At 36.1% G+C, this 24,488-nt stretch overlaps 1 long non-coding RNA gene and 2 pseudogenes across 1 annotated transcript; 2 read left to right on the top strand and 1 right to left on the bottom strand.

The window, feature by feature from the left end:
• Window positions 1-10,464: 10,464 nt before the first annotated feature.
• On the bottom strand, window positions 10,465-21,086 carry LOC149180458 (uncharacterized). The gene is made up of 2 exons (XR_016257461.1): window positions 20,922-21,086; window positions 10,465-10,569 (listed from the first exon to the last, which is right to left on the bottom strand). It is a non-coding gene; the product is annotated as an uncharacterized LOC149180458 (long non-coding RNA).
• Window positions 14,483-17,734, top strand: LOC149180460 (probably inactive receptor-like protein kinase At2g46850; annotated as a pseudogene).
• LOC149180459 (protein GAMETE EXPRESSED 1-like) lies at window positions 18,325-19,388 on the top strand (annotated as a pseudogene).
• Window positions 21,087-24,488: the final 3,402 nt, after the last annotated feature.

Here is a 24,488-nt window from a genome sequence, read left to right as displayed (position 1 = left end):
AATGTATACAAGTCCCAAGGTATTGAAATAAAAGTTTCTAAGTCAACTTTCTGGATAATGAGCTGATGTCGACAGGAAGTGACCTGTCATAGGAGGGCATTGATGTATCCCCCATCAATGACACAAAACATGTATCATGATTTGAGACAGAATGATGCTGATGTGGAACTAGTTCAAGAACAACAGACATGGAAGGAAGGCGTAAGAGTATCATTTCTCTTGAACACATCGACGACACTGAAAGGAGTTGGCAGCATTGACCCAAAACTGAAAGTGGAGGCTTTGAAATGGTATGATGAACCAAGAAGACAAGTAGATTTACCAACCCAACAACCATGGAGATGAAGTGGAAGAGTGTCATGTTCAAGAGCAAATCATTGCCATTAATAGGTAGAGTATCCCATTTACCAAATTTCCCCAACCATTTATGGTTAGTACTTCTTTGTTTTTTAATAAGCTTGAGGAAGATAACATATGTTTGATCTGTAAGTTCATCCTTCGGATGAATCCCTCTAATTATGTTTAATGAACCATGAGAAGGAGTGGTTCGATCCTGTCATGTTCGACAAGTCCATCATTGTTTGATGTTTTTACAAGTCCAACAAAGGTCTAACTCAACAACTTTTTCATGTTTAGAATGTTTGAAAAAGAGACGAAAAAGAAAACTCCAAAGGTTCCTTTTCGTAGATAGTCTCTTGAGTTCAAAAATGCAGAAAATGATACTCAAGAGAACCTTTTAGCTATGTTTGAATAAGGTATTCCTTTTTCGTAGATAGTCTAGTTGAGCCCGGAAAAGGGTTAAACTTATAACTGACTAGATATCTTTTCATTTACTTTAACGAGTTCAAAAAGACAAGTGCTCGACAATCTTTTCATATTTTGGGAGTCTGAAAAGAGCTAAAATAAGACTCCTCCTAGAGGAACGAGTGGTATAAAGGGTAACAACTGGTTCCAGTCATGGTGGAACTGCTCAAAACATGCAAAGGTCAATAGGTTGGCTAATAAGACCACTCATTTCAGCGGTTCCTCAAGAAAGGGTAAAACAACCAAGTGAGAGTGTATGATCAACTAAGTAGATGGTGACGATGGAATGAGAAAACCAAGGCTCATCTAGCAAAAATAGTTTGATAAAAAAACAATCACGAGGGATAGGATGAGAATGGTTTCATATTTTCACAATCCTGAAACATGGGAAACTATGCTTGAAATTGGTTTCATTTTTACACAAGCTTGAAACAGAGACAAACTACGCTTGAAATAAGTTTGCATGCTCCTCACATAATGACTCAATTCTAGGCACATGCCCCCCAAGCTTCATTTCATTTACCTAAGTAGACTACCATTTACTAATAGTTGGACAGAATGAAGGTTTATTTACGAGATCAAGTGAAAGACTCGATTGGGAATTTACGAGATCTAATCAAAGACTTGAATTAGAAGGGTATCTGTTTCATTTTTAATGAGCTTGACATAGGAAAAGAACTATGCTCAAAGACCTTAGTTCATTTTTTTAAGGAGCTTGACACAAGAAAAGGAACTTTGCTCCGAGACCTTGTTTCATTTTTTTAAGTAGCAAGGAACTCTTCTCTGACACCTTGTTTCATTTTTTAAGGAGCTTGACACAAGAAAAGGAACTCTGCCCTGACACCTTGTTTCATTTTTAAAGATATTGACACAAGAAAAGGAACTTATCAAATGATCCAATAGAAAGATCAGACTCCAATGCCCCCAGTACATGATGCACTACATCACCTACTAGATCATCAGTAGACGTGGGCATGTAACAGGTTGCCAGATACTTAATCTATGGTCGGGGAGATACCTCTTGCATATAAGGACCATTTAGGGAAGTTGGTTTATTGGGAGTCAGATTAGGACCAATGAACGAAAGTTGGTCAATGGTCATGATTCTTCCTTCATGTGGGAAACACATCACATGAAAGAGTGAAGAGGCAAGAGCTCCCATGTCATAAACATAGTCATATCCAAGGAGTAAATTAAAATCCAAATGGCCTTGGACTACCATCACATCTTTATAGTTAGTATTTCCTCCCAAAGTAATAGGCAATTGAGGAAGGATCCCTAACGATTGGTTGGTTACTCTATTAAAATCCAACAAATTCTGGGTAATGAGCACAAGCTTCGTAGAACCTAAAGGTTTCCAAGTAGTTGAGAACAAAATACTAATAGATGCACCTGCATCTATGATTGTGCTAGGTATGAACATATTATAAGCTTGTACTATGACCTAAAAGGGCACATAAGGAGGAAGACGATATCCTACCAGTCAACTCCAATCAAAGGAAGTGCCCATACTACTTGGAGGGGGTGTCGTGGGAATGGGAGAACTGCCCCCTTGTGTTATGGGAACGGGAGAAATTGTCCCTTGTATCGTGGGAACGAGAGGATTGTCCCTTCTATCATGGGAATGAGAGGATTGTCCCCCTGTGTTGTTGGAATGGGAGGATTGACCCCAAATTCATTGGAATTTGAAGATATAAGAAGAATCTGAGCGGTATGGAGTTCACTCTCTATGGGAGAGGTACGATAAACTGAAGGTGGAATCAATTCAACCGTGTTCTTTACCAATGGTTGGTCAGTAATAGACTCATGGAATTCACATTTAGAGAGAGTGGGATTGATTGGAGATGGATTTTGATCAATCACTTCGTCAACTAGTGGAGGATTAGGGGAAAACTTCTGGTAACTAGTTGAGAGTTGTGGTTGAGAATTTTTATGATAGTCAAACACTTTTGAGGCTTCATCCATATAAGGAAAAATATGAATAGGACGATTAACTTCACATAACCTACAAGGGAGCTTAACTTTACACTTCTTTTCGAAAACCTTATGATCATTAGTCGATGGTTTTTCAACAACATGATCTCCAGAAGTTGACAACAAAGGCTGATGTGAGCCTTTGGACAGATAAACCAAAGAAAACGGTTTTGGCGCATTGGTTTAAAAAAGTAATCATTGACGAGGGGTCAGGGGATCAAATCCGACCCCTCCTTTTTTATTACATAGCCGTTTGACATGTCATATTGGGAGGTGGGTCCACCGATCCTGGTGGCCCGCTCCCCCCATTCTCCACTGGTGTCCGGGGAAAACGGTTCCATTGAACTTAAACATTTTCTAGAACCTTAGGGATATTAGACAAATTAACGGACCCACAATTTCTCCCAGAAAGATGGCTGGATTTCGGTGCCAGATTCTTACGAAATTGCGCCCTCCATAAGCGTGCCACATGGGTAAGTCAACCCCAAAATTTGACTGCTTGTATCTTCTTCATACGGACTCGAATTGGAGTGTCGTTCACATTATCGGAATCAGGGCGACGAGCACTTCGATCCGATGTCAAGTTAATCGACTTTCTGCCACTTTGAATTTTGAGCCTTTTTCATGCCCCTAGTGTCTGGAGATCCACTTGGACCATATGTGGAAGTGCAGTCTGTATTAGTGTTGTCTAATGCGTAACCATTTAATGAGAGTGTTCCCATATACTTATCATGCGTGGAGTGCCATCTGAGATACCCAAAGGTATGTGGAGAACGATCTGATACACTTACGTACGTGGAACGAGATATCACCCAAGGATTGTAACGCTGACAAGAAATGACATCTCCTACATTTAAAGACGCTGAAACACGTCTCTAGCCTAGACCTCTATGTGTGTTGTTAAGTTTCAAATGCTCCTTAGGTTAATTGAGTAAATTTTAGAGTTTATCTTGAATTATGTTGCAATTTCAAGGCTGAAAACTTGATGTTACCTAAACACACCTATGATGCAACTAATATGGTGAAAAAAAACTCTTTTCATTTTCCTTTTAACAATGAAAGGCCTAACTAAGTAGGGGAAGAATAAATCAATCAACAACATAACAAATAAGTGATGCAACAATTAATCTCCTCAAATTCACTATTCCAATCAAAATCAAAGCTCTCTATGTAATGCAAACAATTGTTTTTCTTTTCTTTTCTTTTAATGTTTCAAATTCATAGAAATGTATGAATGCAACTTGATCACTTACGAAAATAAACCACATAGACTTTAACTGTAATGTAAAACTTACTTTTCAAATTCAACAATCAATCTATGCATACAAACCTAAATTAACAAGAATAAAGAAAGAATGAAACAAAATCTTATCAAAAAAGGTGATGACACTTAGAGGTGATTAACACTCATAAACAATTTAGCCCCCCCGACGATTAACGGGGATTTTTTTTTTGCAAAAAATTAAAGCAAAAACACTAAAAAAATGTTAAGAAACCGAGGCAAACCTCTGAATAATGACCAAACGAAAATTCACTCAATTTCACAAAAAATCAAGTGTTATATTGGCTTCAAAAAGACATGAACACACTCAAAGACTTAAGGAAAACATGTTGTACCAAAGAAAATCAGAGAGTAAAGAACAAGAGGTAATTTTTTGCATCTAACAAGGATCAACGCAGGTGCTGAAAGGGCACCAGTGCTCTACAATGTAGGTGCAAAGAAGGCTAGGGTGCACTGCAACGCTCTGTCTTCAGACTAGGGGGAGTTCTGATCAAGGTAAGGCCAAGTTCCGAAACAAAAAATCCAATGAAGCTCAATGAAAGGTCTTCCTAGGGTCAATTCAGATTGAGTGAGGTAATGGAGGCCTGTTCAAGAGGTGAAACAAGTACTAGGGACAAGGAAACCACTAAGGGAATGAAACGATCCCCAGTGGATTCACCAATTTGTTATACAGAATCTATGACTGCAGACATAAGTATCTTCCCTAGACCTAGTGGCCTAGTCTAGAACAACAAAAAGAAAATACTATAAAGTTCTCCTTAGAGAAATTGGAGAATGGAAAGATGCTTACTTGTGATATGTCGCTCACTATAATTAGAACCTGCTTAAACAGTCAACACAAGCCAAAGATCTACGACATGTATGTAGCATTATCCAATCACTCTATTCAATGGATCAGCAACATTGAAATATATGAATGTAAACATAACATAACACATATAGGAAAACAATATACTCTTTGTATTAATATGAAAGGGAGAGAGTTTACAACCAAAAGTGGAAGCTGATCTTGTAGAGATCTCCCCAAGTTGACTTATCCTTCCTTGTCACAATGCACACCTCAAGGTCACCCTAATGCATGGGAATGATAACTCTCTTAGGATAAAAGAAACATCACAAGGGTATGATTAGTCTCCAAAAGCCAACCTCTAGCTTGTGGATGGCAGTAAATATATAGGAGAGGATGGTAGTTTAAGAATTCTTATCCATTTACCAATCTAGGTTTGAGATCCACTCTTGATGGGAGGATGAGCTCAAGGGATAAGAGGTGAAATATCCAAGGTAGGATCAGATAGGATTCAAAGTTCTTATCCAAGGTAAATGGTTGTAACAACTCCTGGAAGCTTCTGGAAGAGGAAGCTTCAAAATTCTTTTTATTTTTCCCAAATTTCTAGAATCAACGCACCCCCAACAAGGGACAACCTACTGTTGATCAGAGCAAGTGCATAACTAAGTAACCTGGTTCTAAATGCAAGTCCCTAAAGGGCCAGGGTGCTTTAGGCCTTAAAAGCAATGAAATGAAGTAGTTAAGCTCAAAAACTTAGGGATTTTGGAGATCCAAGCATAGGGATGTGTAGGGATGATGACAAGGTGTTCATGGATGTTCATTTATCCAGTTTGTCGGCCTATTCACCAGATGTGACAAAATGGCCTATAACAAGGAGATTACTTGGTTGCATTTCTTTTAGATAGAAAGGTATTAGGATCTTCGATGCACATCGCTATAGGTTGGTTTGTGGTCTATTATTTTCCTCTTTGTCTCTCCTTCAAATTTTTAGGATTGGTCATGTTTTTACTGGTATTGCTCCTCACTTTAGTATATTTGGGTCTAATTCTTCTATGAATGTCTAATATTGAAAAATGTGTACCTTTGTCACTAGTTTTGGCACCCTGGTTTTGGGTATTTAGTTGCTTATGGGTTGTATCCATTCTTGACTTGAACTCTATATCTTAGTTTCATTTATGTTCGAGGTTTGTTCCACTATGTTTTTGAGACTTTTTCACACTCCTCTAGGGAAAAGTTTTCATCTCTGAGAAAAAGGATAAAATATTTGACCCACTGTCAACTTCAAGGGATCCTCTAATATTTGGGAAATAGTTTTCTTCTTGGAGATGGTGATCCTCTTCAATTTTTGTGCATAATTTGGAGGCATAGATTTTGTTAGCAATTTTCCTATTCATTATGAAGCCTTGAGACTTGATAGTATTCAGAAGGATTTTAAGAAATTACGAGGAAATTGTACACTGAAATAGAGCTTCCATCTTCTCCTCCATTTCCAAATTCATGGAACTTGAGTAACAATGCATAACACAATTAATAGAAATCATGAACATCCTCTTAGAAATCAAGAAACATTTAGAAACTTTGGAGACAATGTACAATATCAAACACTTGGTGGAATCTATGAACATGGATGCTCTTTATTTTATGAAACCAGATCATAAAACAAAAGAAAAGATAGATCAATGACTTGAAAATTAGCCTCTTCGAGGGGGTAACCTTTTTTACATCACATAAATGAACAATTCTTGGATGATACAAATGACAAGACCTCCTTGGTGTTTATAGGAGTATAAGGGGTCACAATATAATCAGATCTGACATAACAATAATAATGTAAGGGCACAATAATAAAAATAATGGGCTTCTATGGGGCACAACAATAACAATATGGGGGCTACATGGGCACAACAATAACAATGGGGGCTACGCTAACAATAAAAATAAGGGGGTTACACTAGTATTAATAGGACCTAACATGCCCCTCTCCTTCAAAAAAAATGTTGTCCCCAATGCTTGAGTAGTTATGGATGATTATGTATAAAATTCTCATCCTCCCATATGGAATCTTCAACAGTTAATTTCTTCCCTTAATCAGATGCTTTGAAATTGATCAATTCCTTCGCTGTTAGGTTCTTGTTTCCGTGGCTGCTTCAGGATCCAATATGATTTGTCCTTCTTTGTCAAATTCTAGCAATAATGTTTGAATCGGGATATCTTAATCAATAACCTTCTCTAAGCCTGAAACATAGAAAAATGGGTGTAATTGGGAAGATGTAGGCAACTCCAATTTGTATGCCATAGTACCAATCTTTTGCAACACCTTGTAAGAACCATAGTACTTGGGTGATAATTTATTATCCTTCTTAGCTTACTTGAGGGACATTTTTTTTTATGGTTGTAGCTGTAAAAATACCCAGTTGCCTACATCAAACTTCTTTCATTGTGATGTTGATCTGCCTATTGTTTCATTCAAATTTGCGCGAGAGTGAGGTTATTCTTTAAGAGTTGGAGAACTTGTTGTTGATGCTCGATGTGATCTTCCACTGCTTCAACTGTATATTTTTTTCTTAAAGATGATGTGATGGACAGTGGATGATATCCATAAAGTGCCATAAATGGGGTCACTTTTGCTGCAGTATGGAAGGAAGTTAAATTTTATACCATCATTCAACCATAGGTAACCACTTGACCCATTGTGTTTGTTTATCCAATACAAAGTAATGAACATATCCTTCCAAACATTTGTTCACTATCTAAACTTGCTTATCAGAATGAGGCTGATAACATGAGCTATGAGCTAATTGAGTACCAAGACAATAAAATAATTTTGTCCAAAAATTTCTAGTGAAAATAGGATCTTTGTCGCTTACAATAATCTTTGGGTTTCCATGTAGATTTTTAATTGTTTCCATAAATGTAGTAGCAACTGTATTGGATTTAAAAGGATGAGATAATGCACAAAAGTGTGCATACTTGGTAAGTGTTGGGACAAAGTGATTGCCTATCATTTAATTTGTCAACCCGGGAGTTTCGTAAACTTGTGAAGCATGCGTGCACTGTATGTGCTAGAAACTGTCTTTCAGTTTAGATCAATCTAACTACAAAATAACGAAAACCAATTCATCTAACCTATGAAATCAAATAATGAAAATGAAATTCAACTAACCTGTGAAATAAAAAACAACTTATGTATACTTAGTTACTCCAGCATTCAATTATGAAGTGTTACCTTTTTGAGATGATGTGTAAGAAACTATTTATACTTTAACTTCTAATGTCCTAGAAAATCAAGTAAAGTGTGCAGAAAATAACTCAGTAATTGCATGTATTAAATATTCAACCATTCAATCTTGAAATATGATTAAATCAATTTCTTAGAATGATCTTTACGAATACCAGTGAATGCAATTAAATGAGGAACTTAAAAGAATATATAAAAGCACGAAAAAATAAAGCTTAATGATTGCATAGGTTGAACATTCAATCACCCAATTTGAAGTCACCTTCTTGGCCTGATTCTTTATTCAATTATACAATGAATTGATGGTTTGATCTAAGAAAGTAAATAACAGAACATGAAAGGAAACTGAATAACTATGAGCCATTGCCTCAAACTTAATCCAATTAGAAAATACATAAATCTTCCCTATTGAAATGTTTTTAGAAAAGCAAAGATTACACAGTTATTCTAAAACTAATACTAAGAAAGCAAATGAAATTGAATCTATAATTAAATCTCACACATTGTAGGTGGCCAATCCAAAAGCATGAGAGATGGCAAATTGAAGAAGCTCCATATGCAAGCAAAACTAAATCTTCAAATCTCCAAGTATAAGCTCCAAATTCTCTATTAAAAGCATGAGCATTTCTCCAACTTTACACATGCCTTCCAAAGAAGAAGGCTCTCCTATTTATACAAAAACAACTACAAGAAAAAGGACATTGGTGAGGGGCGAAAAATGTCACCATAAGCTCATTGGTGACGGTTAAAAGAGTGTTCGTCACCAAAAACTGAACGTCACCAAAGGTGACGTCGCCAAAAGTATAAGTGTTTTGGTGACATTCAAGTCCGTCACCAATAATGATTTATAATGATGGATAACAACCGTCACTGTTTCATATGAGCAATGGTGATGGACCATAGCCTCAGTCACCAAAAACTGAACGTCACCAAAGGTGGCGTCGCCAAAAGTATAGGTGTTGTGGTGACATTCAAAGTCCATCACCAATAATGATTTATAATGACGGATAGTGACCGTCACCATTTCATATGAGCAATGGTGATGGACCATAGCCTCCGTCACCAAAAACTGAACGTCACCAAAGGTGGCATCGCCAAAAGTATAGGTGTTATGGTGACATTCAAGGTCCGTCACGAATATTGATTATAATGACGGATAATGACCATCACCATTTCATATGAACTACAACGATTTATTGTGATGGATATTTCATGGCCGTCACTATTGGTGCATATATATGGTGACGTTCATTGACCGTCACCAAACGCCGCATTGTCAAAAGTATAGGTGTTGTGGTGACATTCAAGGTCCGTCACGAATAATGACTATAATGACGGACAGTGACCGTCACCATTTCATATCAACAACAACGATTTATGGTTACGGACCTTTCATGGTCATCACTATTGATGCGTATATATGGTGCCATTCATTGACCGTCACCATTTCATATTTTGGTGAGGGTCGAAAAATGTCACCATAAGCTCATTGGTGATGGGCAAAAGAGCCTTCGTCACCAAAAACTAATCGTCATCATTCCATATGGATATCAGGGCACGATGGAATCGAACCACCAACCAACTGCTTGTAAAGCAGATGCTCTTCCATTGAGCTAGCACCCTTTAAATAATTAGACCTTGAAACTTCATAAATTGTAAATTCAACAACTTTCAATAAATTAAAGTCTCGAAAATATTTTACTAAACAAGCAAAGCAACATCGAAGCTACAAGTCCCTACTTAATGGTTATGGAAGTTATGAAATGTGGGTGGAGGAAAAAATAATTACATATAAGAGAATCAATATGTTAAGTTGAATACTCAATTAGAAGTGAAACTTTGAAGACATTTATAACCTATAAATGACCTATAACTAGAAAATGCACCAAATATTGCAAAAGAAATGTCATAAGTGGATACCATATGGAAGAAGAGCATTGATGAAGGCAGATGCAATATGTTATAGGTTGAGTGAAATAATAATCTCAATGTTGTTGTTGTTGGGTGTTTAAATATTTGAATGATATCTAAACTTTTGTGCAAATGTAACATGGATCTCTAGAAACCATGAATGGCATAGGATATATATATATATATATATATATATATATATATATATATATATATATATATATATATATATTCCCCCTTCACATAAGCTAACATGCAATTTGGAATTTCACAAGTCCACACTCAAAACACAACAACAACAAACAAATAACAAAATTTGATGTGGATAGAAAGCAATAGCTTCACCTTCATTCTTAAGCTACTTCTGTTTATTTGAATTTGACTTGTGACATTCTTTATCTAACAAGGAATCAAAATCATCACTAGTATTAAATTCATCCAACACGGACTTTGGAGATCCCACTGACATCTGCATTTTTGTCCCATGCCTGAAAACCATGGAGATCCATGTCAATAGTAGAATACGATGTGTGCCTGTTGCTCAAGAACACATTCCTTATTAACCATTGTTACCTGACAGAAACCAAAGAGAACACAATATCAATGTACACAAAATCCCCTACCGAAATATAATCATAACTTAGCTAAGATGTCTAAAAGATGTTTTTAATTAATAAACTTTGTATTTGGAAATTATGTTTCTTTAGATTTAAAAAAGACTACGTTGTAGAACACTTCTGTCTATTTATCCAGGCAATTATATAGTAGCATATGTCACGCGGTAGCAATCTACAGCACCTAAAGTAAAAAGACATTTTCTCAAGAAAATAGATTTAGAAAAGAGCTTTGAAAACTATATGTTTGTCATCAAAGCTTTAATTAGTTTAACAACAAACTAGTTGGAGTTTGAAAATAAAAAATATTTCATATGAAACGAACATGACAATGGACAAAGTCGTTATTCATACAAATAAATCTAGAGTCACTATTGCCATTGCAGATAACTGAAATTTGGGCAGTGGTCTAACAATTAGAGCTTATTTGCAAGGAAGACTCGTCAATACCATCATTTTTTTCCAGGGTTTGTTGTGTCTCTAGATCCAGATCAGATAGCTTTCTATTCTCAAGTTCTACCTTTCAAGTACTTATTTTTGGCTCACCCTTTAAAACACAATTCTACCACTCCATTTGATTTTGTTTTGTCAAGAGAATTGGCAGGAACCTTCCCATCCTCTATTTTACATCAATCAATAACCATCCATCAGTGATATAAAGAATAACAAATACACAACAAAGGCCAAAGATGCGCTAGTTGTATACCTATGTTCTATGACTCATCTGACCTTACTGGTGCAAAGAGCTCACCCTGAAAAAATAACGTCCACGTGGAATTTACAAAACTTTTTTAAATCAATTAAAATACGAACATCATTTTAATCAATAAAATCTCTGACTTAAAATAAAAGTGGCCTAGAATTGAATGTTATATCAACCATGTCAAGTAACTAATATCAGATGAGAAATATAGGCCATGCATATTGGATTAGTGAAATAATTGATTTGATAAAGCTCAAAATCAAATAGATGACTTACAACTAAAAAACACAAATAAATGACTTACAATTAAGACATGAGGTTGCCCTTTCAACCATGTCGTTAAATGACTCTTCTTTATGTCACAGACCATTAAACTTTTTCTGATACCAGGTGGAAGTGGTATTGTAACATTAACCACTGATAGAGTCTGTGTCCACGACTACTTCTCAAGATCCACTCCATTACCATCATTTGGGGCTAGATAAGATTCATGCAAAAACCATCAACATGAAAATGAAATCTACATCCTTGTAAAAAAATGGGAGGAAAAAAAATCCACAAATTGAAACAGATTGTAGGATAACTCATTCCTGCAACATGATTATCTTGTCATGAACAATAAAAAAAGAAATCAGGAGAAATGTAATTTTTGCCACATTTTGACAATCATTTCCTTTTGCATATTCTATGAGAAATTGATGAAAAAAGTCAACTAAAACTTGTCAACATCAGGATTATAGTAAAACATAAAGGAACTGCTCCAACACATATATAATCCTAAACATAAGTATCTATACATATAAGTATTTATTGAGATCATTGTATTTTGTGAAAATATGGAAGTCAAATCTTTGAATTAACACAATTTATGGTACCACTGCCTTACGAAGTCCATTCAAAAATTTCTTCAAGGTTCAAAGTTCAAACAATTAACATGTAGCCTAAAAAAGCTCAGATTTGAAAAAGAGATAACCCAAAAATGTAGAGTATATATCTCACATTTATATATCCTAATTTCCAGACATTAAAATGACACTTTTTAGCATACTATTGTGAACTCATCCTAAAATGCTATAAAAAAGTATTGATGGTTATTTTTCTTAAAAATGGAAACTAGGGCCAAAATCCACTTTGAACGACTCCTTTGGGGCTAGATAATTGTGGCATTGAATTCCTCTTTTTGAGAGGACCAAAATCGATCTAAAGATCATCAAATTTGGATAAGTAGAAGTGGAATTTTGAATTTATGTTTCTCTCATGTAAATTATTTAGGTCAGCCTCAACTATATGTCAGCTTAAGAAGATCAAAAGTCACATCCCCTCAATTCCACTGAATTGTATATATAGAGGAGCATTCCCTCTCATTTGGGACACATCAATCAAAATAAAAAGATATCTTTATGGCAGCGAATATTAAGGAGGATAAATTCAACTACAAGTCAAGGGGACCTAGAAAACAACCACATAAGAAGGTACACTTACGTAACATAGGTTTCATTTAGATTAAGGTGCATGAAACACTTTCAAGCTAAACAAAATTCAACGGGAAATCTCACAGGCGACATACTACAATTTGACAATTAGTAGTCGGCATTGTTTCTTCAAGTCCATAATTGAATGATTAATCATTCAGAATTGGTTAAGGTGCAAAACTTACAAATTCACTTTAAGGACACTTGTTCCATTTAAAGAGTCATAAAAGCTAAATTTGAATTAAGATGTCACCAGCCAGAAAAAGTATTAAGCGCTCAATAATCCAACAATTGTAATGCTTTCAAGACCTTTTAAATATTCATAACAGTGACAATCGTGAATCATTGGGATAATGCATTCCATTAAATTATAATCTGAGTTGTGCACATTATCTTTTGGATGTATATAGAGCTTTACAAGCTGAGTCAGTTTATTAGCGACAAACCAGTTTCATCAACATTCAGAAAATGAAAATGAAGATAGAAATGAATGAAAGGAGATATCTACCTTGCAGGATAGTTTAGAAACCAAAGCGCAAAATTATAGAATTTGGACATAGCGTTAACCACACTTTTGGGACTTTAGCTTCCCAAATAATTCACTTTCTTGTCATCGACACCCTCTACAATGAGGGAAAATTTAATAACTATCAAGGTTTAGAGTTAGAAAGATTATGTGAAAGTTCCTGTAGATGGAGATCTTGCTCCCTTATTTCAATCACTGGGTAAAACTGCAAGTCACACATCAAAAAAGATCGATGTTACCGATGTGAGTATTTATTCCTTTAGGTATCATGAAGTCTGTGGGTGCTACACACATGCATATGTGTGTGTGTGTGTGTGTGAGGTTGCATGTAAGCCTTTCAATGCTCTTTACGCCAGAAGTATTCTTACAATGGTCAATGGCTCGTAGGTAAAAGCATTGGATAACAAAAATCAATGTTGGATAAAGCGAATAAAAATACCAACTGCAGAACAGAAGATGACAACCCCCAAAAGTTTGCTACCAAATCTGCATTTTCTAGTAGACCTCAAGATATACAGTAGTTGCAACTATTTGCATGTCATAGTTAGGATAGAAAGAAACAAGGATAAATTACAAGTTTCCATCACTGATTGCATCAAAATGTTGATATGATTATCAACGCATAGTGATAATGGTTGTAAGGTGACAAGAAACAATGCATATCTAATTCACAAATTGTACTTATGTATGCTTCAACACTGAACTCATAGGCTTGTAATTGAACTCTTACAACCATCAAATTAATTCATGCACTATCAAGAAATATCATCAATGATATATTTCCTTATAAAAGATTATGCCTCATACCTTGAATTCGACCTAGAGTTTAATGCACATTCCAATCATAAGAAGTACTAATCCCAGATAAAATGGGCAACTGAGTTAGAGACTACGCTTTTCCACCTAGCCATAGATTGGGCAGCATTATGGTCTTTCTTGTTGCCCAATCACCATCGAGCCAGATTCCAGGGCATAAGGAGGTTGCTCAAGAACAAAAACAATCAGGAATCCAAAAAAAGATCTCCACCCCGGGCTATCAAGGGGAAATGTTGAAGATGCAGTTGAACTCATCAACAAAATGCTTGATTGGGATTTTGTGTCTTGGAATGCAATCATTTCAGCGTTTTCCCAGCAAGGCCACAACAAGGAGACTCTGGAGCTTTACTTTTAGATGAAGCTTGCAAGTTTAAGGCCAGACCAATTTACATTGACAAGTGGTCTAAATCCATGTGCCAACTTGATGTGTCCCCAATGTGGTGCGCAAGTTCAAGCTAAGGTAATCAAAGTGGGATTCGAATCAAATGCCTTTCCAGAGCTTGCTCTTATTGAAATGTATGTTAAGTGTGATAGAAAGGAGGATGCAATCCAAGTGTTCGATCACATCTGCGTGCCTAATGTTTTCACATGGAATTCTTTGGTTGTCAGATATGCTCGATGCAGTAGGTTAGAGCATGCAAGGTAATTGTTTGATATGATTCCTGAGAGGGATGTGGTCTCTTGGAGTAAATTGACTAGGATCTACACCCAACATGGGTATAGTGAGGAATCCCTCCAACAGTTTCGTGAAATGCATAGGTCTAGAATGAGGCTGAATTATATTACCTTCAATAGTGCCCTCAATGCTTGTTACCTTACACTCCATTGAGCAAGGAAGACATCTACGTGGCTTGATAATCATAAGTGAACTTGAATTGGATGTATTTTTTAGGAGTTCCCTTGCAGACATGTATACTAAACGTGTTGGAGTATAGATGATGCACACCTTATATTTGATAAAATGGTTATGTTAGATGCCATTTCTTGGACATCAATCATTACGAGTTTGGAACCTTAGAGAGTGCACACCAATTATTTAATATAATGCCTACAAGGAATGTAGTTTCTTGGAATACGATGATGGCAACATATGCCCAAGTTGGGTATGGTGAGAAAACCCTACATATTTTTAGAGAAACATTTTTGGCAAGAATGAAAACAGATTGGGTCACCTTTGTTAGTGTTTTAAGTTCATGTGCCCATTTAGCAACTTTGAAGTAGGGCGGGCAAGTCAATGTACACACTATTAGAAGTGAAATCAAGTCAAAATAGGAAGCCAACTGACTTGAAGACTACCATGCACATCAAATTGGTGGGCCATGCAATCTGGCGAAAGCTAGCTGCTGTGGGGTTTGAACCTGCAACCTGCCAACGACAACACCCGCATATGAGTTTGCAAGGGAAGTGTTTGTTAAAATTCCACTAAGAATATGTGTTGAGGCAATACAAATGGTCTCACTCTCAAGTTTTCTCCCCAAGTTTAACAAAGGGTGGATCAACTACATGAGTAGCACCAAATGCCTCTATGTTCAGACATTCAATTTTATTTCAAGCTGCTCAAAGCTCAAACATAGCTTTGTTCTTATTAAATATCCACTTAAGATGTCATACGATTGTCGCGTCTTATCAATTTACAATTTGGCACATAGCAGTCGCCAAGAATGTTTACGAAGATCCAAAATCATTGTAGTCTCTTCCATCTTTTTCAAAGAAAACTTTCACCAAGTTGGTAATATTTCTATTTCGAAAAAAATGAAGACCCCCTCTTCGGGTCTATAATGTATTTTGTTATTGGAATGGTTCATGGCTATTGTCAAAGCGTTGCAATATTTGTCAGATTGGTAAAAATTTGTGCAAAATAAATGTTTTATTGCACTAATTGCATAGATATGGACTTGAATTCCATCTGCGTCAGTGTAACTACTTCCTGGTTCTGGTGCAAACAAACATATTATTAGAGTGGCACTTGAATTCTGGCACTCGTATCAAAGTGGTGGTTCCCTGATATTTTATATTGTGAATGGGTGACTGAAATATAGGACTCTTGACCCGCATGCAAAAATATTTCATTTCAAGGATTTGGTGATATACCCAATGTGTATATTGTAGACTAGGATGTATACGCAGTAGCTGTCGGGATTCGACAATGAAGCACTAGTCATGTCTTCATGACCCAAATGCAAGAAGTTTGAACCCACATGTCCAAAATGTCATTTTTGGTATTTGGATAGATATGTAGTATGTATATGTAGTAGGCTGAGTAAATATATATGACATATACTCGGTGGTTGTGGACATACAATGAAGTACTAATCAAGCACACTATGAAAGACAGGCTACTACAGTGTCTAAGCAATTATTCAACCTCTTGTCTTGTCGAGAACCAAGAAAAAAAAAAGTATGAACAAAGAAATTGAATGCATATATATTTTGAGCCATGATTGTCCTACTTTTGGGTTGATTTGATACGGACCATTGTAGACTTTGCAATCGAATGGAGTAGTGAAGCTGAAAGGGGAAGTTTAGAGTAGGTAATGAGCATAGGATGAACGCTGCCATCATATCAAAGGCAAAATCTTCCCATCGCAGGCTTCAAAACTAGGTGGATATACAAAACATACATGGGTATTTGCTTTGTTATTCTGGGAAGTATATATTGTCTTAGCATGCCTTAAAATGATGTGGTAACTTTCAAGACAAATAAGTATTAGCCTTTGCTATCTTGTTATTCTGGCCTTTTTGGGTTCATGGCTGCCTCTGGTCTTCTCGATTAGAGTGTTTTCTAACATAGCCCAGGGCACAAGGAAATGCAGTGAAAGTTGTGGGAATGCCTCAATTCCATATCCTTTCTATATCAATTCAAGGCATTGTCAGCTGGATGGATTCAAATTGCAATTCTATAACAATACTGTGAGGATTTAAGTGAACAACCTTTACTATAAGTTTCTCATCAGATGGGATCATCATCAATCCTCTCTAATCTTCCTATCCTAAAAACCTCAAGGGCTTCAGTGTCAAAGGCATGAAGAATTATGCAATTTCTGTCAGCAACTTTCTCCAGTTATCTGACTGCAAGAACACTCCAGATTGTCTGTTGAAGTGCAATATTCCTTATATGCAGAGCTGCAATGAGCAGTGCATGTTTGATAGGACATTTTGCTATCCCCTTCTGAATGAGACAATATGGCACCATGGAGATGATGACTTTGCTCACTTCTCCTAGTTGCAGTGCCAGAGTTTCATTAGTTGGATACTCACACCCATATTGACCCGTTTGGATGCAAAGTGTGGGCTAAGTGGGAATTGGGTGTTATGGGCACTTTTTGATGATGTTCACTATGACCCCAATGTGGTCTATCAACATGCAGTAGATGTAACTGACAATGTGAGGTGTGCTTCTAAAGATGGTTATCAAGGAGATGAGTTCTATCAAGGCACTGGATACGTAAGATCTTGCAAAAATCATGGTGAGAAGTCATACGATAAGGACTGTCGAAGAGATCACAATGCAACAAAGAGAATAGTCCTTGCGACTGGGCTTGTGGCTTCGTCAACACTTGTGGCAGCAAGTCTTATTGCACTTGCTTTACACAGACAACATAGATAATCTAATTTTTGAATTAGACAGTCCAGGGAGGAAGCCAACTTGCAAACCTTCTACCTATGCACTCTGAAGAATTCAAACTTGATCTATTCTCTTATAAGATGTTGGAGAAGGCCACTAAAATCTTTGCTACTACAAAAAAAAAGTGTGGACATAGTGCTTGTGGGACTATATATGCTGGGAGGCTTACTGATGGTCACCTTGTTGCTATAAAAGGGATCCATTTTGGGAGTTCTCATGGAGTAGATCAACTATTAAATGAAATTAATATCTTCTCAACAGTGAAACAAAATAAAACTTAATACAAATTCTTGGTTTTGTTTATTAACTGAATTTGTCTCTACTTGAACTGAGGGTTTATATATACTAATGTTGATGAAGCGATGATATAATTGCCTACATTGTTTACCTTGTTGTTAAAGTATGTTAGAATTCTAGAACCAAGTCAGTAAGAAGCAGAGTTCATCTCTATTCTACTTGTGATTATCATATCAGGTTGAGTACTCCCTACTTACTGTTTTTATTATGCTAGTATTAGATTCTGCAAATCAGTGTTCTAGAGATTAGATTATTGCATACAGGGTACAAGAGCTATGTGCCATCATTTGCAGAGCAATGCATTCAAGCAAGATAAAGGGTTGTGAATGAGTTGAAGTCATCCACTCATCGGGTAGTGAACAAATTGGATAAAAGAGAGCAGCAGTCAGATTCTCAGTTGGAGCACTCTAATGAAAACCATAATTCCCTAGACTCTATTTATTCTCAAGCATAACTACTGGATCAAATTCAAAGGTTGTACAAGATAAAATGACAAATGTTATAGATCAGTGCAATTCCATTTTTTTGAGCAATCTCATCAGATAATTGGCATTTAATTTAAGTTTCAAGAATAGTAGTTTGATATGCAGAAGACTGTGGACACTAGTATGGTTGATCTTCAAAAGTTCTATGTAAGATTAGGACAAGATATAGGGTACCTTCAAAAATTAACTTCACAGATATAAAAGCAAATCACTGAAGTGGCTAGCACTGTATCATCTCAATTAGACAATATTCAAAATAAAACAGATGACATTGGCAACGCAGTGACTTTGTCATTGGGTCAACAGAAACTATTACTGGATGACCAAAGTCTTGCTTTGCAAGGCCTTGATACTCATACACAAACTCAAGCTGAAGCATTTGAATAAAGCAAGTATCAGTACAACAACTTGCTGATAATGCTTGCCAGCACTAGCTTGAGTTCACTACTTACCAAGAGGAGCTTTAGCCAACTCATAATTGCCTAGCACAGAGCTCCTCTGTGGTTTTGTCAACTCAGGAAGCATTTGAGTCAAAGAAAGCCACTATGGTCATGGCTCAGAACAAGTTATCTTCATTGCAAAATGCCATTCTTCTTGAATCTCGGGCTATTAATACCATCTTCTTCTACTTGATTATGATGTGTGTGCTCTATATGTTGATAAAAACAAAAGAAAACCAATAAGGTCAGATGTGTTCTGTACTCTGTACTTTGCATATCATTTGCCATTGAGTTCATCATAGCCCATTTTAAAGGCAGTGTCTTTCACAACAAGGCTGGATTGCCTCAGAGACATTTTATGTAAGAACAACATTTTCATATACTCTTGCTCTCTTGGGAGTTCAATATTTTTGACTCGTATACCGTCAGCAACAATGGAACCCAAAAGACAGCACATAAACTTTTTTAATGTGCTAAATATTGAAAGGCACTCTTACTAAATATTTTGCACTTCAATGTTGCCAAGTTAATATACATGTATATTAGGAATATAACACCCCATGGGATCACCATCGCTGATGCATTAACACTCATGAAATTGACCGATAAACTTCTCTTGGGAGTTCAATATTTTTGACTCGTATCCAAATAATGGAACCCAAAAGACAGCACATCAATTTCTTTGATTACTGGAACCACAAAACAGCACAATAATTTTGATTAATTAACAATATATGACAGGTTTAAGATTCCTGTGGGATGGAATATATGGTTGTAGGTTTCCTGGAGAATTTACCAGTGTTCATCCTGAAGATGAATCCAGTTGAGGATTCAAAACATCAACCATTCTGGAAGATGAACACTGGTAAATTCTCCAGAAAAAGCTACAACCTAACAATGAATGCTTTGCTAATTCATCAAGAGGCATGATATAAACAAAAGGTACAACATGACAGACTCAACACATACAGAAGAATGGCATCACATGATTGACAGGTTGCAGATCTGTATGTGAAGCATCTCAAAGGCACAAAATCGAATTGCATACAACATACTATTTCAGGTTCTATATGTTTCACAATGGCATTTCCTCTGTGTGAATCCTATGGCATATACAGTCAACCCTATAGGATGACTTGATGCCTAATTTTCCCCACACAAGAATTCTTGCAAAATCTATTAAAATTTTCAAAATGATACGCTGACTAGAATAGGGGCTAGATTTTGCTATAATGTGCCCATAACAGATCAAGGCACTAGTCTTCTTTCCTTGTTAATAAAAAAAAATCCAAAATTCTTCTCTTTTACCCCATTTTGTTTCATTCTGCAATCTAGAATTTACCAGAAAATTTTACTTGATATCAGAGTCTGTTTGAACCATAAAAATCCCAAAATATATATCATAAACTTGGCTCTACTTCCCTCAAGAAAATCATGTGAAATTGACCTAAAAATCCTAGGACATTTTGCTTGTAGGGGCCCTTGAAGTGTGCTTTGTTGAAAGATCTTAATAGGGCAAAGATGGTAAAAGTTATAGACCATGAGGGTTACTCATCCACTAGGTGAATAAATATTCACTTATAAAAGTTCCCTACTTCTCAATAATCATAGAAATAGACTTTACATTCTCAATGCCAATGAAAAGCTAATAAACAGTGTGCAGATTTGGCTTCCATAAATGCTTGTTATCTCTTTTTAGTGATATGTTATATAATTATTTATGTTTGCTTGGAATTTTTGCATAATTGATTATAAGTGTCATACTATGGTTTGTTAATATTCTGAACAAATTTTTAAGTAAAATGATTAAATTGGTTTAGATGTACACTCCAACATGCACATGCAAAAAATATAACTAATTAGGTCACACATAAAGCTAATGGCATTTATGGAGTCTTGCAAAACTAAAAATCAACGTGTATCCTAGGGTTTAGCAAAGAAAATTACCTTAAGATGTTGAAAAGAGCATCGAGGTCCACCAGGCTTTGTCGTAAATCTCTATAGAAGAATCCCAAAAACTGTAAAACCAAGGTACAAATTATAAATTTCTTTGATCACAATCCAACAAAATTCAAATAAATTACATGAAACACCATTTAAAGAATTTGTATCCCAAACAAAATGGGTAACTACAAAGAATTATTTTCATAAAATGTAATAAAGCATCTAACTTACTGAAGTTTTTTTATTTCAGATTGTCACTTTTCTTCTCATAAAATGTAATAAAGCATCTAACTCACTGAAGTTTTGATTTCAGATTGTCACTTTTCTTCTCATAAAATGTAATAAAGCATCTAACTTACTGAAGTTTTGATTTCAGATTGTCACTTTTCTTCAAGTTTTTATTTTTTAGTGTGAGAATGTATCTGGTCATTGAATACAATGGACCTGTATGTTATAAAAGCTGATTTTAGTGCCAGTGTGGACTGAGGATGGAATGCTATTCTTTGGTTTGGAAGTGGAACCTGCCTTTCACGATGGGAATGGATAGGGTATTGGTAGAAAATTGGTTATTCATTATGATATAAATGTATTTTTTGATTGTCTGTGGGTATCATTCTAACAATTTTAAATTGAAACTCTGGGGCATCACACCTGCTTCATTGCCAAACCTGAAAAGGTGCTTGTGTCTAGACAGTTTATAAGTTCTAGAGAAAGCAAAGTTTGTTAGGATGCTTGTTATCATGCAAAAAACAAGTTATATGGTACTAAAATTTCTTCCTTGAGGCCAAGTAGATATTTGACAATAAGATATTTGAAACTCCATGACCAAGATATTTTAAAGAAGATATATAAGTGTCAAATGCCACCATTCCAGAATTGGAAGTACCAAAGGAATCTCAATTCTAAAAGCATTTCATTTTTGAAGAACTTCCATAGTGATAACAATAACATCCTGCAAAAGATCCTAACATGCATCCACACAAACAAATCATTCAACAAGCAGATGTTAAGTGCTAGAATAATGCAAAAGATTATGAGAGATGCTCCAGAAATGGTTTTGATCTACCATGTTATAGTTGATGTACCTTGGTAATAATCAAGTAGAAGTCAAGTGGAGGCTTTCTCAGGTTAACACTATTGAGTTTTGGTATGAACTGTGTAAAAATATTTAATCTAACACATTTTGCTTGAAGAGTTCACTTCTTTGATGATGAGTGAAATGTTAACTCGAAACAAGTTAGATTAAAACATCTTCACAGTCCCAACTAAAAACTCAGATAAAAGTAGTGGTAGTTATATTAGTAATAGTGTTGGTTACAATAATTAATCTTCACAAAGAGTTATAAAGTTATGACCCCTTGCTAAGATATACAAGAAAGCATATATGCCTTGGCTCTCATTGTTAGTGACCCTCCATCAGTTGACCTATATGGATTAATTAAATAAAAGTTTCAACTTCTGCTTGCTTTCCCATTGTATGGGACTTGCCAGTCCTGATGAAATGAGTGGTTGTGGACCTTGAAGGTACACCATATAACAAAATTGTGGTTGTTAGAAGTTCAAGGTCTTTCAATTTGTTTTATTTGTGCAGATTTAATGCCATTGAATTTCAGGATGTAATCGAGTACATGGTGTGCATGTTAGCCATGCTGACTGAAATATACGCCTAGTAAAGAAAGACTAGACAAATACAGACTTGCCTGTTTCGCTAAACATGTAGGATGTGAACATGTAATAAAGGGTATTCTAATTGAATCTCGGGGATTGATTTGAATCATGGAGCCAAAGTAATGGTCATCTTCTTCACAATTTTAACTGTTGAAATTTTGTTAAAATTGGAAACTAGGGCCAAATTCCACTTTGGGCAGGTCTCTTGAAGAAGATAATTATGGCATTGAATTCATCTTTCCGAGAGGACCAAAATCAACCTAAAGTTCATCGAATTTGGTTAAGGAAAAGTGTGTTTTTGAATTTATGTTTCTATCATATAAAATCATCAAGGTCGGCCTCACCTATATGTCGGCTCAATAAGCCCAAAAGTCACGTCTCTTCAACCCCATTGAATTGTATATAAAGAGGTGCCTTTCAACCTCATTTGACACAACTCAAGGGCTCTAATATATCTCTGAGGTAGCTGCAGCTTGAAGGAGCTAGGAGGACAAGTATTGGGTAAGTTTTCGGTGTGTTCTTCCTTCCATAGGTTCGATCTTGAAGCAGTATGGCAGTTGTAGGTCAGGGCAGAGAATTTTGGTGAGATTTCTCCTCTATTGAAGGATGCATCTTCTTGTAATCATTTCAGGAGGGCCGCAGGATTTGTGAGTCTTGGACAGGGGGCCGAAAGGCTGTTCTAAGGAGCAAAATAGGCCACAGTACAAGTAGACATGAAACCTTGATGGAGGTTGTTTGTAGCACAGAACCTTAGATCAGGTTTGCCTAAGGAAGGACCGCAACAAGTGTCTCAAGATCTGGGCTAATCTACAAGCCCTAACTGCAGATCTTCAACCTCAGAACTCGTCAACTCTTTGACCAGGCTTCACTGCTCAATTTGGGACTGTCTTGGCCTCTTTATAATCAGCAAAGGAAGCCGCTTGAAGCAAACCAGGACCAAGCTCATTTTGGAAGTTGGAACCTATTGAGTTGCAACTTTGAATACTATTATCTACTGGTTAGGGCAGAACTTGTCTGCTATTATTTGAAAACAGAATTGCAAACTTGTCTGGGCTGTATATTTGGCACATGGTCAGTGGTTCTAGTCATCATATTGACAAGTCAACCTTGACATTGATTGTACTCTCTTTCTCTCTTTCTCTGCTGAACATTTGATATTGATAATAAGAATATTTGATCAAGGGTTTTCCCCATCTTGGGGTTTTTCCCTAGCTTGTGCCAATTATTGTGTTCTCTTGTCTTGGCTTGTCTTCTGATTCGATCATATGTTCTTTCTTAAGTTGCTATCAATGTAATAATGATTCAGTGCTAATGAAAGTGAAATGGACTAACAAATGGGCTAATATAGAATTTGAAGTATCTATCTTAAGCAAGAACATGTCATCCTAAACTCAACGTGGTATCAGAGCTCAGGTGAGGACAAGCCCAAACAAGAGTGAAAGAGAAAGCATCACTAAGTGAAGTTTGTTGATCAACAACAGAAAGAAGGATGAATTCGTTGTTTTGAATCAGAAATCAAAGAAACCTTGTACCAGACCAAGTCTCCACAAGGTCTGATTTAGAGCTCCTTTCTCTTGAAGAATATGTATGGAAATAGCCACAGTTGAGGTTGCAGATCTATGGTTTGTCAGAGTTTCAGAGAGGGCTGAAAAGAAGGTCAGTTTCATAGTAGCATACCTAGAACCAAGTTCCTATTTCAAGTCAAGATCCAAGTGCATTATTTCAGAGCATTCTGATCAAAGTGAATGGTCCAAGACAAAGAATTCGATTATCTCTAAATATTTGTGGTCCTGGGATGCTAACGCACAACAAAAAAGTTTTCTTTTGTTTTTCTTCTAGACCAAGGAGCTGTATATTTTGCAGACCTGTATTTTGCTGAGGTGTATTCCTTTCTCTTGCTGG

This window comes from Pinus tabuliformis, chromosome 3_2 (genome assembly GCF_031772625.1).
Source record: "Pinus tabuliformis cultivar Carrire ecotype Pingquan chromosome 3_2, CPIR1, whole genome shotgun sequence".
Classification (NCBI taxonomy): Eukaryota; Viridiplantae; Streptophyta; class Pinopsida; order Pinales; family Pinaceae; genus Pinus; species Pinus tabuliformis.
This window is presented reverse-complemented; position numbering and strand designations above follow the sequence as displayed.